The sequence below is a fragment of the Vombatus ursinus genome, unplaced genomic scaffold, assembly GCF_900497805.2.
Source record: "Vombatus ursinus unplaced genomic scaffold, bare-nosed wombat genome assembly UNPS02011591.1, whole genome shotgun sequence".
In the NCBI taxonomy this organism is placed as follows: Eukaryota; Metazoa; Chordata; class Mammalia; order Diprotodontia; family Vombatidae; genus Vombatus; species Vombatus ursinus.
In genome coordinates, this window is record NW_020951369.1 from 5673774 (window position 1) to 5688781 (window position 15008).

The 15008-nt window shown below is 36.8% G+C and overlaps 1 protein-coding gene across 15 annotated transcripts in view; it reads right to left on the reverse strand.

The window, feature by feature from the left end:
• The window catches only part of TSGA10 (testis specific 10), a 99162-nt gene that overhangs the window by 79127 nt on the left and 5027 nt on the right, over nt 1-15008 (reverse strand). For 13 of the 15 annotated variants that reach the window (XR_003568620.1, XR_003568619.1, XR_003568618.1 and 10 more), the window contains exons 2-3: nt 6345-6487; nt 3226-3438 (exon numbers count right to left, since the gene is read on the reverse strand). The exons of 1 other annotated variant lie outside the window; for it this stretch is intronic. The gene's annotated coding sequence lies outside the window, so the exon portion shown is untranslated. The remainder of the gene's footprint in view (nt 1-3225; nt 3439-6344; nt 6488-15008) is intronic. One more of the 15 variants, XM_027856669.1, reaches the window with a different exon arrangement.

Here is a 15008-nt window from a genome sequence, read left to right on the forward strand (position 1 = left end):
TAGAGTTTACACTGTAAAATCTTATTTAATTATGACTCCACAATTCATTTATAAAGAATTGAGCCCAAGGCCTGAATCATCAATTCACCTGTTATCACTTTCAAATGAATGTCCCACAGACATCTCAAACTTAACATATCCACAACAGAGGTATTTATCTTTTCCTCAAAACCTAGCTTCTGAACTTCCCTATTTCTGTTAAGGGCACCACCATCTTCCTGGTCAACCTGGTTTATAGCCTCAGTGTCATCTCTGACTGCCTACTCTCACTCATTCCATATATTTAAATAGTTTCTGCCTGCACAACACTTTTCAAATATCTCCTCTTATCACCATTCACATAGCCCTCATCACCTCTCATCCAGAATATTACAACTTTGTCATTGGTCTCCCTGTCTCATGTCTCTCCTTACTCCAATCAATTCCCTACACAGTCACTAAACTTTATTTTCTTAAGTTACAGGTCTGACCATGTCACCCCACCCCATCTCTACCCCACTTCAATTGCTCCTTCTTATTTCCAGAATCAAATACAAACTTATCTATTTGACATTAAAGGTCTTCAAGCCTCATCCTACCTTTCCAAGTTTATTATACATTATTCCCCTTCGTGCACACATGAATGCACACACACGCACGCACGCGCGTGCACACACACACACACATACACACACACAAGTTCAGCTAAATTGGCTTTCTTGCTCTCCTTCACAGGGCATTCAATCTCCTGTTTCTGGGTCTCTGAACTGGCTCTCCCCCATTCCTAAATGTGCCCCTTCACATCCATCTCTTAAAACCCCAGGTTTCCTTCAAAACTCAGCTCTGTCATCTTCTGCATGACATCTTTCTTGTTTTGCCCAGCTTCTAGTGCCTTCCCTTCAAGGTACCTTGTGTCTGCTCTGAAGATATATACATATGCACACTGTCTCCCCCATTAGGATATAAACTCTTTGAGGGCTGTTAACTGTTTCCCCTCCTGTATCCAACACCTAGCACCAAATCTGGCGTACAATTAGGTACTTAATCAAAACTTCTTGATTAAAATATATTGTATTGAAAGTTACCATTTATACTATATATATGAAAATTTATAGCTTCAAAAAAAATAACCTTATAGGAAGAATTTTTAAACTATTAAGCTACTTTTAGGTACCCTTAACATTTTAGAAAATGTCTCATGTAAATAACTGATATGCTGATTACAAATAATTCTTATGTCTTCATTAAAGCAATTCCCCTAGAGATCTAATTCTTCTAGTATAGTTTGAGTTACTATATGTATTTCAAAATACTACCATTATTTTCTTTAGATATCCTATAATTCAGACTTTTCAATCATTCAGACTGGTTTATGCTTAATCCAAATCAGTGATGTTTTATTGAAATCCATCAATTGGCTAATATATAACAACAAATGGCCACCAAAAAAAACCCCCAAAAATCTATGTTTATGTTGACTTTGTCCTCAGGCCATTTACTGATTTCACCACTTTGTTAAAATGCATAGAGTGCTATAACAAATAATATCTCTACTAACAATTAATAATTTTTTTCATAGATACACTCAACTAATATAGAGATTCATTACAGCAAGGGAAGAATATTCAGCAAGTTAAAATTTATCCCTTGTTTTCTATTTTTTTAATGATAATGTCCTTTTAATTATAAGCTATTAGTGACTATATATAAATGAAACTGATTTTGTTTTAAAAGTGCATTTGGGGGCACCCAGGTGGTACAGTAGACAGAGCACTAGCCCTGAAGTCAGGAGGACCTGAGTTCAAATCCAGCCTCAGACACATAACACTTACTAGCTGTGTGACTCTGGGCAAGTCACCCAATTGCCTCACCAAAAAAAAAAAAAAAATTATGAACAAAAAGTGCATTTGAATTTTCAATAAATACATTTCATACATAGTGGGATCAAGGAATAAAAATGTGACTTAAAAACAACATTTAGCCTTTGGAATTAAAGTTTAAACATAACGGCAATCTGAAATTTTAAAAGTGATAATAATGATGGCCTCTGTCAACAGGCAATCAGAACTTCACAAAACTTGTGTAAAAACTAGGTTTATTACAAGAGAAATGAATATGCATGTGGAATCCAAAGAATTCACAATCCATGCAGAAGTCTGAATATTTATGACAGCAGGACAAATGAAGGAGATACCAGAATCTCCACCTAAAGGGGCATTACATGGGAGGAGAAAGGTGCACTAAACGTAGGAAAAGGACAAAACCCCACCCAAAGGGGAAGACAGCAAAAGCCACATTCTTTTCCCTTGGAAACTGCTAGACCATGAAGATATAACGGTCTCCTTATCTACCCACGTCTGCACAAACCTAGTTGCAGACTGTCTGGCGCCTGTCTTGACTCCCAAGGACCCAAACAGAGTCCAGTTTGGGATGCAAACAACAAATTCTGTCTGCGGGAGGGGACAAGGCAGGGGCCTTCATTCTTGACACATTCAGGGCTTGCTGCATGCTCTGGGTCCAGTTTTTCTATAAAATATGGCAACTCAAAAAGACAAGTTCAGGGGACCCCTTAACAGTCCTTAACACCTCCTTGTTCAAGTCTCTCCGCTAAAACACAGGCCTGACCATGTCACCTCACCTACTCAAACTACTGCAGTTCCCTATTGCCGCCAATCCAATGCAAACTGTTTGGCATTCAAAATCCTTCACAACCTGTCTCTACCCTACTTTTTTGGATATCATTATACACTATTACCCATCATGCTCTCTTTACTGCAGCCAAATTGGTTGCCTTGCTATTCCACACCCTCTCTAACTCCTGTCCATCTCTCCGTCTTTGCACCCAGCCCACATCCCCCATTCCTGAAATGCATACTCCCTCTTCACCTATACCTCTGTAAACTCCAATTTTCTTTAAAGCTCAAAATCCTCCTACACAAGGCCTTTCTTGATTCCCCTAGCTGCTAGTGATTCCCCACTACCCCATAAACATATATGCATACATACATACATATACATATATATACACACACACGTGTGTGTGTGTGTGTGCACGTGTGTGTGTATACATGTTTGTCTTCTACCGAATGTAAGCTCCTCAAGGGGAGAGATTTCTGTCTCTGTAACTCCTGCACAGTACCTACCATATAATAGGTACTTTAAAAATAAATGGTGTTGATTGATGGGTCTCACTTTTCCCTGTGTTTATAAAATTTCAGTTTTAATGAGTTATATGTCTAGTAGTACCTTTGAGTATTTAAAAGTCCCTGTATGTGGTATCCAATAACAATTCTCTTTTTCCAGCTGCTTTTAGTTGGTCTACTTTAATCAATTCTTTACAAAGATGCACATTCTGGCTGCTTAAACCATTTATCTATAACTGGTCAATACTTTTCTGAGTTCCAAAGGTTTCTTAACATGTTCTTCCATGCCATGATTTGTCTGCTTGAGATCTTCAATCTATCAGAATTAAGAAGAAAAGAATTAGATGGCTTCCACAGTTGGATTTTTTTTCATAGCATAAGTTGGCATTTTATAATAAAATAGGCATGTAATGAAAACTTCATTCATTTTGGTTTTTTGCATATAACTTTCTGGGGAAAATATCTACATTGGTAGCAATGAAGTCACATCTCAAAAATTATTTCCTTATTACTTTAATAATAAAATTTTCTTGGCTAAAGTAACATCATTTGAAATGCCATTACCAGAAATATAACTCTTTTGCAGGGATAATTTTAGTGTGGTATTAAAAAAAACAAAAAACGGGAGGAGTGAATTCAGAAAGCCTAGGTTCCAGTCTCCATTCTGCCAGTTTCTCTAATACCTCTATGCCTTTGGGCAAATCACTTAACTTCTCTGAGCCTGAGTTGATTTCCATGATCTCTAAGGTGTTCTCCAGGTCTAAAAACTGAGCATTTTCTGTAACGTGCCACCAACTGACTTGGCCATTTTCATCAGCAATAAACACTGCCTGGGCTCATTGTGCAAGGCCCTTTGCTAAATGTTCTGGAAGGCACGTAATCTCATTTTGCTATAATCTACCAGGTAAAAAAAAAATAAATAAAATAGATCACTCCCATCCCTACAACTGTCCATATGCCTTCAGTCTATTAGGCTAAAGGAGGTCATGGGGTAGGGTTGGGGGAAACCAACATTGGATTATTTAAAATGAAAAGAAAGCCAGGTTGTCAATCTTAATACTTCTTTGCATTCATCCTACAAATAAAAGACTACTATTTGCAAGGTATTGTGCTATGCACTTGCAGTGAAACACAAAGACAATATAATTTAGTTACTGCATTCAAGGATTTTATAAAACTACAGCATCTCTAGTTATTTAGCTTCAGATTCATCCTCCTTCATTCCTCCTTTCAATCCCAATACCAGACCAAAAACAATCAAAAAAACTCCCAAAACGTGGAAACCCAAAACCATTTCTTAAAAATGAATGTTTTACCTACATGACATCTATGATATCTGCACTTTTTTTCCATAATCATATTACACTTCTAAAGAGCAGAGCCTGTTTTTAAAATCAAGTTTTTAACCATGCAAATCACTGTTTTCAATACCTACTGATAAGTGTAAGTAGAGCACAGTGATTTTATATTTGATGTTGGATACAAAGAATTATTTTTAAGCAACAGAAACTTTGGAAGATTTAAAAAACAGGAACTTAAGATTTTTAATCCTATAAAACTAGAAAATACTGCAGCATTTTTTAAATGAAAAGAAACCATGGACTTTAGATGCCCTTCAACCTTATAATTTTTCATCTCTCAACTAATATTCATGATCAAAAATTAGAAAAGCAATAATTAGAGTAAAGATGAACTAACTTCTTTTTAAGGGGTTAAAATCGGTCTGTAATTAGTTAGCTTGGTACACAAATATAGTCACAGAAAACAAGCTTTAATGCTGTGTGATATCCGACATTTATATTGCACTCTAAGGTTCATGAAGTATTCTTGTATACATAATCTCATTTGATCCTGAAGGCAACTCTGTGAGGTAGACAGATATGTCTTCAGGGTCACATTCCTCACATTTCCCAATTTTACAAATAAGGAAACTAAAGCTCAGAAAGTTGAAATGGCTGTTCTATGGTCACAGAGACAGTAAATAAATATTGAAGGCGGGATTTAATTTCAAGTTCAGCACCCTTTCCACTACACATCATGCTAACTCCAGTATGATATGGGAACTAGGCTAAGAAAATACAGCAAGCTAAAACTAAAGCAAAGATGAGGAAGACGGCAAATTTGGGAATTGTAAGACTGCGCCATCTGTCTTCAAAGGGGTTTAAAAATTTGTGGTGCCCAACTGCTGCCCTGTAATTGCCTCCCTGTGAAAAATGTCAACCTCTATTTCTGAATTTTACCAATGATAATGGGCTCCATGACAATTAAAATGTATAATTTGCATCTATAATCAACATAAATTGTTTACTGTTCTATTTAAACTACAACACTAACTACTATTTTAAAATCATGGTTAAAAACAAAATTTAAACCACAATGGTTTAATGGCTGGTACTATTCCTCTGCTTAAAACTAAGGTCTTCACGTTACCTCTCGTAAATTCATGTGAAGTAACAAGGATATATAAGAGTACATGGACAAAAGTCACATGGGATAAGAAGGTATGGGTAGCTTATAATCTATCCTAATGGAGACAATATCCATATCAAAGAGACCACAAATCCACTGAAGTATTTAAATATAATATTATAAATCTTGTTAGAAATGTTGGTGAATGAAGGTCCCTGAGTACCTTTCAGGGTTATGATGATTCTAACGGTTTGGGTCCTACCCAGCAGCCTAGGAAAATCATTACAAAGGAACCACAGATTGATGACAAATCCCCATAAGCAAACACAATGACCTCAATGCATCAAATGGAAATTTTAAAGAAAAATAATTCAACATTATATATCCTATTGTAGCCCAATCACATAATTAAAATAATATCCTTAATAAAATTGAAGTGGAAAAGTTAAGCAAATTATTGAATGTCACAAAGCAAGTCTGATTACATATAATATTAAAATGTAACTCTACTGAATCATAATCCACTCACTTTTCTTCTAGGCTACACTGACTTGCAAAAAATTTTTTAAAAAAATCTTAGTTCTGAAAATTGATGTGAAATAACCAGAAGAAAATTTTATTATAACATAATAGCAAACAATAAATACAGTAAAGAAATAAACAGAAATTTGTTTACTTCTTGACTTTAAGCTGTCAAAAACAATATATGCATTTAAGGCTGAACTGTTTGGTCTTAAAGAATTTATAAATTTTTCTTATTAGCCTCATTTGCTGTATAACATCAACACATATTAATGCAAGAAAATGACATACATGTTTGTTTAATTGTAATAACCTGTAAATTTTAGCTTATGGATGAGTCTCTCTTGGTTTCTTACTTCTTGGGGAGTATTACGGTATTTCTCAGCTTTATTTATTGGAGCCCCTAGGCCAAAATCATGTTCTTTGGTGGTAACCTGTTAGAAAGATTGAAAAACAATATAGATCTTCATATAAAAATGGCCTTAAGATTTGTAACAAGAACTAATACATTTTTTAAATAAGGATATTAGTCTAAGGATGCACAAAGTGGCAACATTTCAAATAGTCCATATCCTTCAAGGATTTCAGATTTATACAGAACAAATAATATGAAATTATTATTTTCATTTTTAAAATCTAGAATTATATTTACCAACTCATTAATACTTTTAAAGATATCCTGGGAATTAGAAAACACAGCCTTTTAAAGCTTAAAGAAACTTTGGGGTTAATCTAGTCTAAATCAAATCCATTATTTTACATATGAGGAAACAAGTAAAACCTAAGATAAAAAATTTCTAAAAAGGTAGCAGGTTATATGACAAACCCATTAAAACACTTGCATTTTTACATACCGCTAATAAGAAGAATTAATTTCTTAAAAGAAATAACATTAGTAAAATGGATAATTTTTACTACATAAAATTTAGAAGTTTTTACACAATCAAAACTAATATGGCTAAAATTAGAAGAGAAAATAGAAGATTGGGGAAAAAATCTTTGCAGCAAGTTTCTCTGATAAAGGCCTTATTTCTAAGATATATTGAGAATTACTTCAAATTTGTAAGACTAAGAGCTATTCCCCAAGTAGTAAATGGTCAAAGGATATGAATAGGCAGTTTCCAGAAGAAGAAATGTAAGTATCAATAGCTATATGAAAAAATGCTCTAAATCACAAAAAATTAATAAAATGCAAAATATACAACTTTGATGAACTATCTCACAGTCATCAGATTGGCTAAATTGACAAAAAAAGGAAAATAATAAATGCTGAGGGGGGTGTGGGAAAACAAGGATGTTAATGTACTGTTGTTAGAGCTGTGAACTGGCCCAATCATTCTGGAAAATAATATGGAACAATGTCCAATAAGCTTTTAAACAGTGCATATCCTTTGACTCAGCCCTAGTAGGTCATTATCTGAAAGAGATCAAAGAAAGAAAAGGATCCATTTGAAAAAAATATCCATCAATCAGTAGTGATGTGCTTTATAGCTCCTCCTCCCTTTGTCGGTTTCTTATAATTATTACTGGGATTTCCTGGGGTTTTTGTGGGGATCTATATGTCACTACTGAAACTGTTTCACCCAGCAGCTGCCCCAGACTGGCCCCTATTCTAAGTAACCCACTTATGATTATTAAAACCACTTATATAATCATAATGGAGCTCCTGGCCTCTTTCTTCAGTATAAAACTAACTCCTCTGTTTAGGGAAACTGAGAATATCCCAGTGCACAGAGATATCAGATCTTACAAACCAAGACACAAAATGATATCTTATTAATTTCAGTAATATAGTGCATATCAACCCAATCTTTAGCAATTCTATACATGAACAAAAACCAAAATAATTTCAAAGAGAAGTACTATTTGTAATAATGATGAATATAAGTTTTTTAGTACTAAACTGCCAAAATCTACATAAATAAAAACAAAAGAAATTTTTAATGTAAATAAAGAAAGAATCAGATAAGAGATATATCCAATACAGAAATCAGGACTAGACCTGTGATTTCACTAACATGCAGAACTGCTAAATGAAGAAACTCCTTACCAACACAGATCTGTACTTTTTCTGCAACTTACATGGGAAGCTAGAGCTCTAAGAGGTCTGTTATCAGTAGTAGAACATGAACCTAGGTTTTTCTGATTGAGACTAGCTCTTTAACCATTATGTCATGCTGCTGCTCATTTAACACAGTGACCTAATATAGCATGTAAAATGTTTCTGCCTATGAAGGCCCAGCCCTTAGAAAGTGCTCAGATTTGCCCTTCTCAGTTGTTTATACAGAGCAAGTACAATATTTTCTGTCAACATACAGGACTCTGGAAGTCAGTTTTCAGCCTTGATGACTCAAGGTGAGTATTATATGACGATGAAAAGTTTTCCGGTTGGCTGAGGAGCTGGAAGAATGAATGACACAGCAGAGCCTGAGCTGTAACGCAGGGTGTTTCCAAGAGACCCAAGAAGATGATTTCTCAGTCACTTCCCTACTGGCTTTTTTGAGTGAAAACTCCTATGAGCTTCTGGATTGGGGGGAGAGGCAGCAGCTGCCATCGCTCTTATCCAGTCACCACATGTCCATGAACATGGTGCTTTGGTTTCTGTACTGTTTATCCTTTCCTGGCTTTTCTGAGATAGGAGTGCCAAGGCAACTAGTGAAAGTGGAAATCTATCAAAGTTATTAGAGGTCCAACCAGCAACTGGAGCCAGTGGCAGCAGCAGACAAGTCGAGTGAGGAAGAGTGCAGCTGACAAGCAATGGTTTGATCCATCCCAGCAGGAGACTGACCAGTCAGCTAAGGCATCATTTTCTGCAAGGAAGCTAGCCCTGGTAAGTCACTTAATCCTTCTAGGTCTCAATTTCTTTATCTATAAAATCAGAAGACTGGAGTAGGTCATAGGTTCTTTACTTCTTTTACATTTCATGGATTCCTTTGGAAGTCTGACAAGGGCCTATGGAATCATTAGACTAATATTTTTCTTTTTTGAGAAATTTATTTTTAAACTTTTTTTTTTAATTTTCTCCCTCCCAACCCTCCTCCACTCAGTGAAAAGGTAAGTAATATGACACCGATTACACATGTAATGTCATGCAAAATATATTTACACATTAGGTATGTTGCCCCCCAAAATAGTAAAAAGTAAGAAACATATAAAAGGTGAAAAAAGTATGCTTCGATCTGTACTCAGAGGTCATCAGTTCTTTCTCTGGAGGTGGGCAGCATTTTTCATCATTGATCTTTCGGAATTGTCTTGAATCACCGTCTTGATCAAAGTAAGTAAGTCTTTCATTTTAAAAAGTTCATGGACTTAAGTTCATAGGTTAAAAAACCCTAGACGAAGAGATCTTGGAGGATTCTTGCAGCTCTAAATCCTGTAATCCTCTTGGTATTATTAAAAAAGGGATTTTGGGGGCAGATAGGTGGCGCAGTGCATAAGAGCACTGACCCTGAATTCAGGAGGAATCCAGGTTCAAATCCAGTCTCAGACCAGACACTTGACACTAGCTGTGTGACCCTAGGTAAGTCACTTAACCCCAATTACCTCGCAAAATAAAAGGGGATTTTTAAGAGCTAAGAGCAGTCTTTTAAAAGCTGACATACCTAATTCCATTTTGTTCTGTATTTTCCATTTTGCTTTCTGATTTAAACAGCCTCTTTCTTTCTAAGCTGGAGAGAAGAATAGTTGCCCTTGGTGGGTCTTAAGTATTAGAAAAGTCTTCAAAACTGCAAGTTGCAAAATATCTTGTTCTGTTTCTTTTCTTTCCTAGCTAAGGAAGAAGAGTGACTCATTTATCACAATTGACTTTCTCCAAAGCAAACTTGGTGGGGACTCTGCTAAGGGAGAACCCTCACTAGATGAAGAGTCATGGGGTACTCTTCTGCCTCACAACCTCTGTACTTTAAGCTTGAGCCCGCTTTCTCTGAACAAGGTGTGTGTGTGTGTGTGTGTGTGTGTGTGTGTGTGTGTGTGTGTGTGCCCCCTCCTCTGGTTGGGGGAAGATTATTTTTTAACTACTGTTCTTACAATACCTTCTCATTAAAAATCATTTTGTAAAAACTAATTGTTGTTAACTACTTGTTCAATAGTTGTAAACACAAAGGATAGGAGTTCGTGAGCAACAATACTAAAATTCCCCTTATTTCGGGGTTACCCCCCAGAATCCTAGGGGAAGAAACAATCACCCACGGGAACATAACCTTTTGGTTCAGTGCTAGTTGGGACAGTGAGACTTGAATTTGAAAGTCAAATTTTCTATTCCTCTTTTCATCAGGAATGTTTGAAAATCCTCTATTTCATTAAATATCCATTTTTTTCCTCTTAAGGGATTTTACTCAGTTTTGCTGGGTAGTGTTGGTTGTAATCCTAGATCCTTTGCCTCCAGACTCTTACATTCCAAGCCCTCTGCTCCTTTAACATGGAAGCAGATAAATCTTTTGTGATCCTGACTGTGGCTTCACAGTTTCTGAATGGTTTCTTTGTTGTTGTTTGCTGGTCTTTGATCTGGGAGCTCTGGAATTAAGCTACAGCACAGAGCCTGGCATACAGTAAATATTTTAAAAATGCCATGATGTGGAATTTCATTTTTTGTTCCACAATTACTGTAAAATGGGAGTGGAAGTTGGTTTGGTTAATTCAAATCAATAATTTGATTAGGTAAGTATGTCAGAATCCAACCCCTCCCTCCAACCAGAATCAATACACTAATAATTTGTGTTTCTCATGGATTTTATCTAAAAACTAGAATACAGGTTGTTCTTATTTCTCAGAATTTAAAGCAAATTTTATTTTGCATGCCTCATCTTTCTTCACACCAATGTTTTCATGCAGGTGTAACCAGGTTAAAATAAACATCAAGTGAAATCTTGAGCAAAGAAATCCTAAAAAAAACAACATACAGCCTGAGGAGTTGGTATGGAAGAAGGTTCCTATTCCTCTGCATAGCTGATGGAGGAAATACTGCTCTGGATATCCTTTGGATTCTACTCACTATCCAGCTACCTGGCATTACTCATAGCTGTTCCCTGATTCCTCTCCCCACCCCCATCCTTTCCTAAAAGTAGTTCAAGGCAATTAACCCATGGTTGACTGACTAGCTATCATCTTACTTGAGTGTTTTTTTCACACAATTCAATTAAATAAAACAGATCTTCATCAAGCAACTATTTACAAGATAAATACTGGTGATAGATAAAAGGATATTAGTTCCTCCCCTCCAGGAGTTTACTATCTATTAAAGGAGATCCCTTACACTTACTTACACACACACACACACACACACACACACACACACACACACACACACTCACAATGCCAAATGTCATGTGGTAAAAGAGATTTCAGGGGGTGGAGCCAAGATGGCGGAGTAAAAGCAGTGACTTGCTTGAGCTCTCACCCAAACCCCTCCAAATACCTATAAAAAATGGCTCTAAACAAATTCTAAAGCAGCAGAACCCACAAAAAGACAGTGAAACAAATTTCCAGCCCAAGACAACCTGCATGGTTGATCAGAAAGGTATATCATGCTGGGAAGAGAGAGGAGCACAGTTCGGCATGGGCCCACAGGCCGCAGTGACCCTGGAGCAGACCTCAGAGGACTAAATCACGGGCAGCTGTGGCAGTTTCCAGACATCTCAACCTATGACCGCCAAAGATAACTTGGAAGGTCAGTGGGAAAAGTCTGTGTCAGTGGGGAGAGAGAGAAGCCGGTGGTCTCTGCTCCAGTCCCTGAGCCCGGCGGCGGGGGGCAGCAGCTGTCCTGAGCTTCTGGCCCACAGACTGAGGGGGTATCGAGTGGCTGATCAGAGAGGGATTGCAGGGATCTCTCTGCTGGTGCAGGATTCTCTTGCTTTGCTCGTGCTTGGATCTGGGTCACAGTTCTGAGGTGGGGTCCTGGGGTGAGGAGGAACACTGGCCTTGGAGCTTGTTGTGGTGGTGGAGAGGAAATCCTCCTCACAGTTCCAAGACAGAAAAGAGTGCCTGTGGTCACTCATAGAGCAGGGGACAGAACAGGAATGGAGTAAACACCTCGTCCTTGATCATAGCTCCTTGGAAGAACTGAAAATTTACAGATTCCTAGAAGTATCTCTGGAAACAGCTGCACAAAACCCCTGAAGCTTGGGACAGTACATTCTCCACAGTGGAAACAGAACCCTACCTTAACAAAGAGTTTATAACTCAAGTAATTGGCTGGGATTATGGGCAAGCAGCACAAAAAGAGTCAGATTATATTATCTTACTTGGGGACAAAAAAGATCAAAACATACAACCAGAAGAAGACAACTAAGCCAAAACTCCTATATCCAAAGCTTCCAAGAAAAATATGAATTGGTCCCAGGCCATGGAAGAACTCAAAAAGGATTTTGAGAAACAAGTAAGAGAAGTAGAAGAAAAACTGAGAGTGATGCTAAAGGAGACCCCAAAAAATACTGAAGAAAATAACACCTTAAAAATTAGCCTAACCCAAATGGCAAAAGAGGTCCAAAAAGCTAATGAAGAGAAGAATGCCCTAAAAAGAAAAATTGGCCAAACGGAAAAGGAAGTCCATAAGCTTACTGAAGAAAATACTTCCTTAAAAATTAGAATGGAAAACTTGGAAGCAAGTGACTATATGAGAAATAAAGGCACTGTAAAACTAATCCAAAAGAATGAAAAAATAGAAGAGAATGTGAAATATCTCACTGGAAAAACAACTGACCTGGAAAACAGATCCAGGAGAAAGAATTTAAAAATTACTGGACTATCTGAAAGCCATAGTCAAAAAAAGGGCCTCAACATCATTTTTCAAGAAATTATCAAGGAAAACTGCCCTGATATTTTAGAACCAGAGGGCAAAATAGAAATTGAAAGAATCCACCAATCACCTCCTGAAAGAGATCTCCAAAGGAAAACTCCTAGGAGTGTTGTAGCCAAATTCCAGAATTCCCAGGTCAAGGAGAAAATATTGCAGGTAGCGAGAAAGAAACAATTCAAGTATTGTGGAAGCACAATCAGGATAACACAAGATTTAGTAGCTTCTACATTAAGGGACGGCAGGCCATGGAGTATGATATTCTGGAAGGCAAAGGAGATACAACCAAGAATCACCTACCCAGCAAAACTGAGTATAACCCTTCAGGGTAAAAAATGGTCATTCAATGAAATAGGGGACTTTCAAGCATTCCTGTGGAAAAGACCAGAGCTGAATAGAAAATCTGACTTTCAAATACAAGACTCAAGTGAAACATGGAAGAGGTAAACAGGAAAGAGAAATCATAAGAGACATATTAAGGTTGAACTGTTTATATTCCTGCAGGGAAAGATGATATTTGTTACTCATGAGCCCTTTGTCAGTATTAGGGTAGTGGGAGGGAAAAAAATTATATGTATGTATAGATAGAGGGCACAGGGTGAGTTGAAGATGAAGGGGTGATATCTGGAAAATAAAATTAAGGGGTGAGAGAGCATTATATTGGGAAAAGAAGAAAGGGAGAAGTAGAATGGGGTAAATTATCTCACATGAAACAGACAAGAAAAGGCTTTTTCAGTGGAGGGGAAATGGGGGAAAGTGAGAGGGAATGAGTGAATCTTATTCTCATAGAATTTGGCATAAGGAGGGAATAACATACACAATGGGATATGGAAATCTATCTTACCCTACAGGAAAATAAGGGAGAAAGGGGACAAGAGAACAGGGGTTGATAGAGGGGAGGGCAGATTGGGGTAGGGGATAATCAGAAGCAAACACTTCTGAGGAGGGACAGGGTCAAAAGAGAGAATAGAATAAACGGGGGGTAGGATAGGATGAAGAGAAATATACTTAGTTTTTCACAACAGGACTACTATGGAAGTGTTTTGCATGACTACACATCTATAACCTGTATTGAGTTGCTTGCCTTCTCAATGAGGGTGGATGCGGAGGGAGGAAGGGAGAAAATTTGTAACCCAAAGTTTTAAAAACACATTAAAAAAAAAAAAAAAAGTAAAAGAGATTTCTGGACAAGGTGCTCTAGACAAATTTTACCTGAAGCAATCAGGAAAAATCATACAGAAGGCGGTATCTAACCTTTGTAAACAGAGTTGACTAGATTATAGTACAACTCATAACAAAAGATAAATTTTGTCATAGCAAAGGCCCTTTAAGTGAATAATACCTGCAGATTTCCAAACAGTAACTAATGGTCCACATATTTCAAGCAATAGTCAATATGGTAAACTTGCAAAACAAAAAATCTGACAGATCTTTGTAATTTATTACAAATGGAATTTACAAATGGAAATTACAATGGAATTTAACCTATATGCCTAGTTTTTGTTAATAGGAAATGATATTAATATTTAACTTCCACAAACAAGAAGTCTACAAAAAGCAATTCTCCTACAACAAAACAAATAGAGAAAGATTCAACACAGAAAAAACTATCTGTAAAACCATACAAATGCCTGCAAAAAAAAAAAAAAAAAATTCCATCTCAAAACAGGCTCCTATGCTGAATTGCCAATTCAGAAGTGCAAATCATACAATAAATTTTGGAAATATATTATATCATTACATTTACATTATGAAAGGCAGCATAGCATGGTAGATAATGAGTTGCCCTTGGACTCAAGGCCCACTCTTGAAGAATACTCAGGTGTTCCCAAGGACAAGTAAGACGCTTACTTAAACCTCTCCTGGTCCTGAGGCAACTCTCTAAAACTTTAAGTAACTGGTAGTAGCTGAGTAACAAAGCTGCACTGCAATCCTTGAAGGCAATTTCCAAATCCAAAGCTGCCTATACTAATGACATTAAAAGTCTAGACCAAAAATGAAAATAAAAACTATACATATATTATATGGCCTCATATTTATATCTTGCTTTACAAATCAGAATACCAACAGTGGCTGCATTACCATGTGGAAACAATACTGAACTTGAGGCCAAAACTCCAGTCTTGGCTGTGCCATAGTTAAAATGCCTGTGCTCTGGAGCAAGC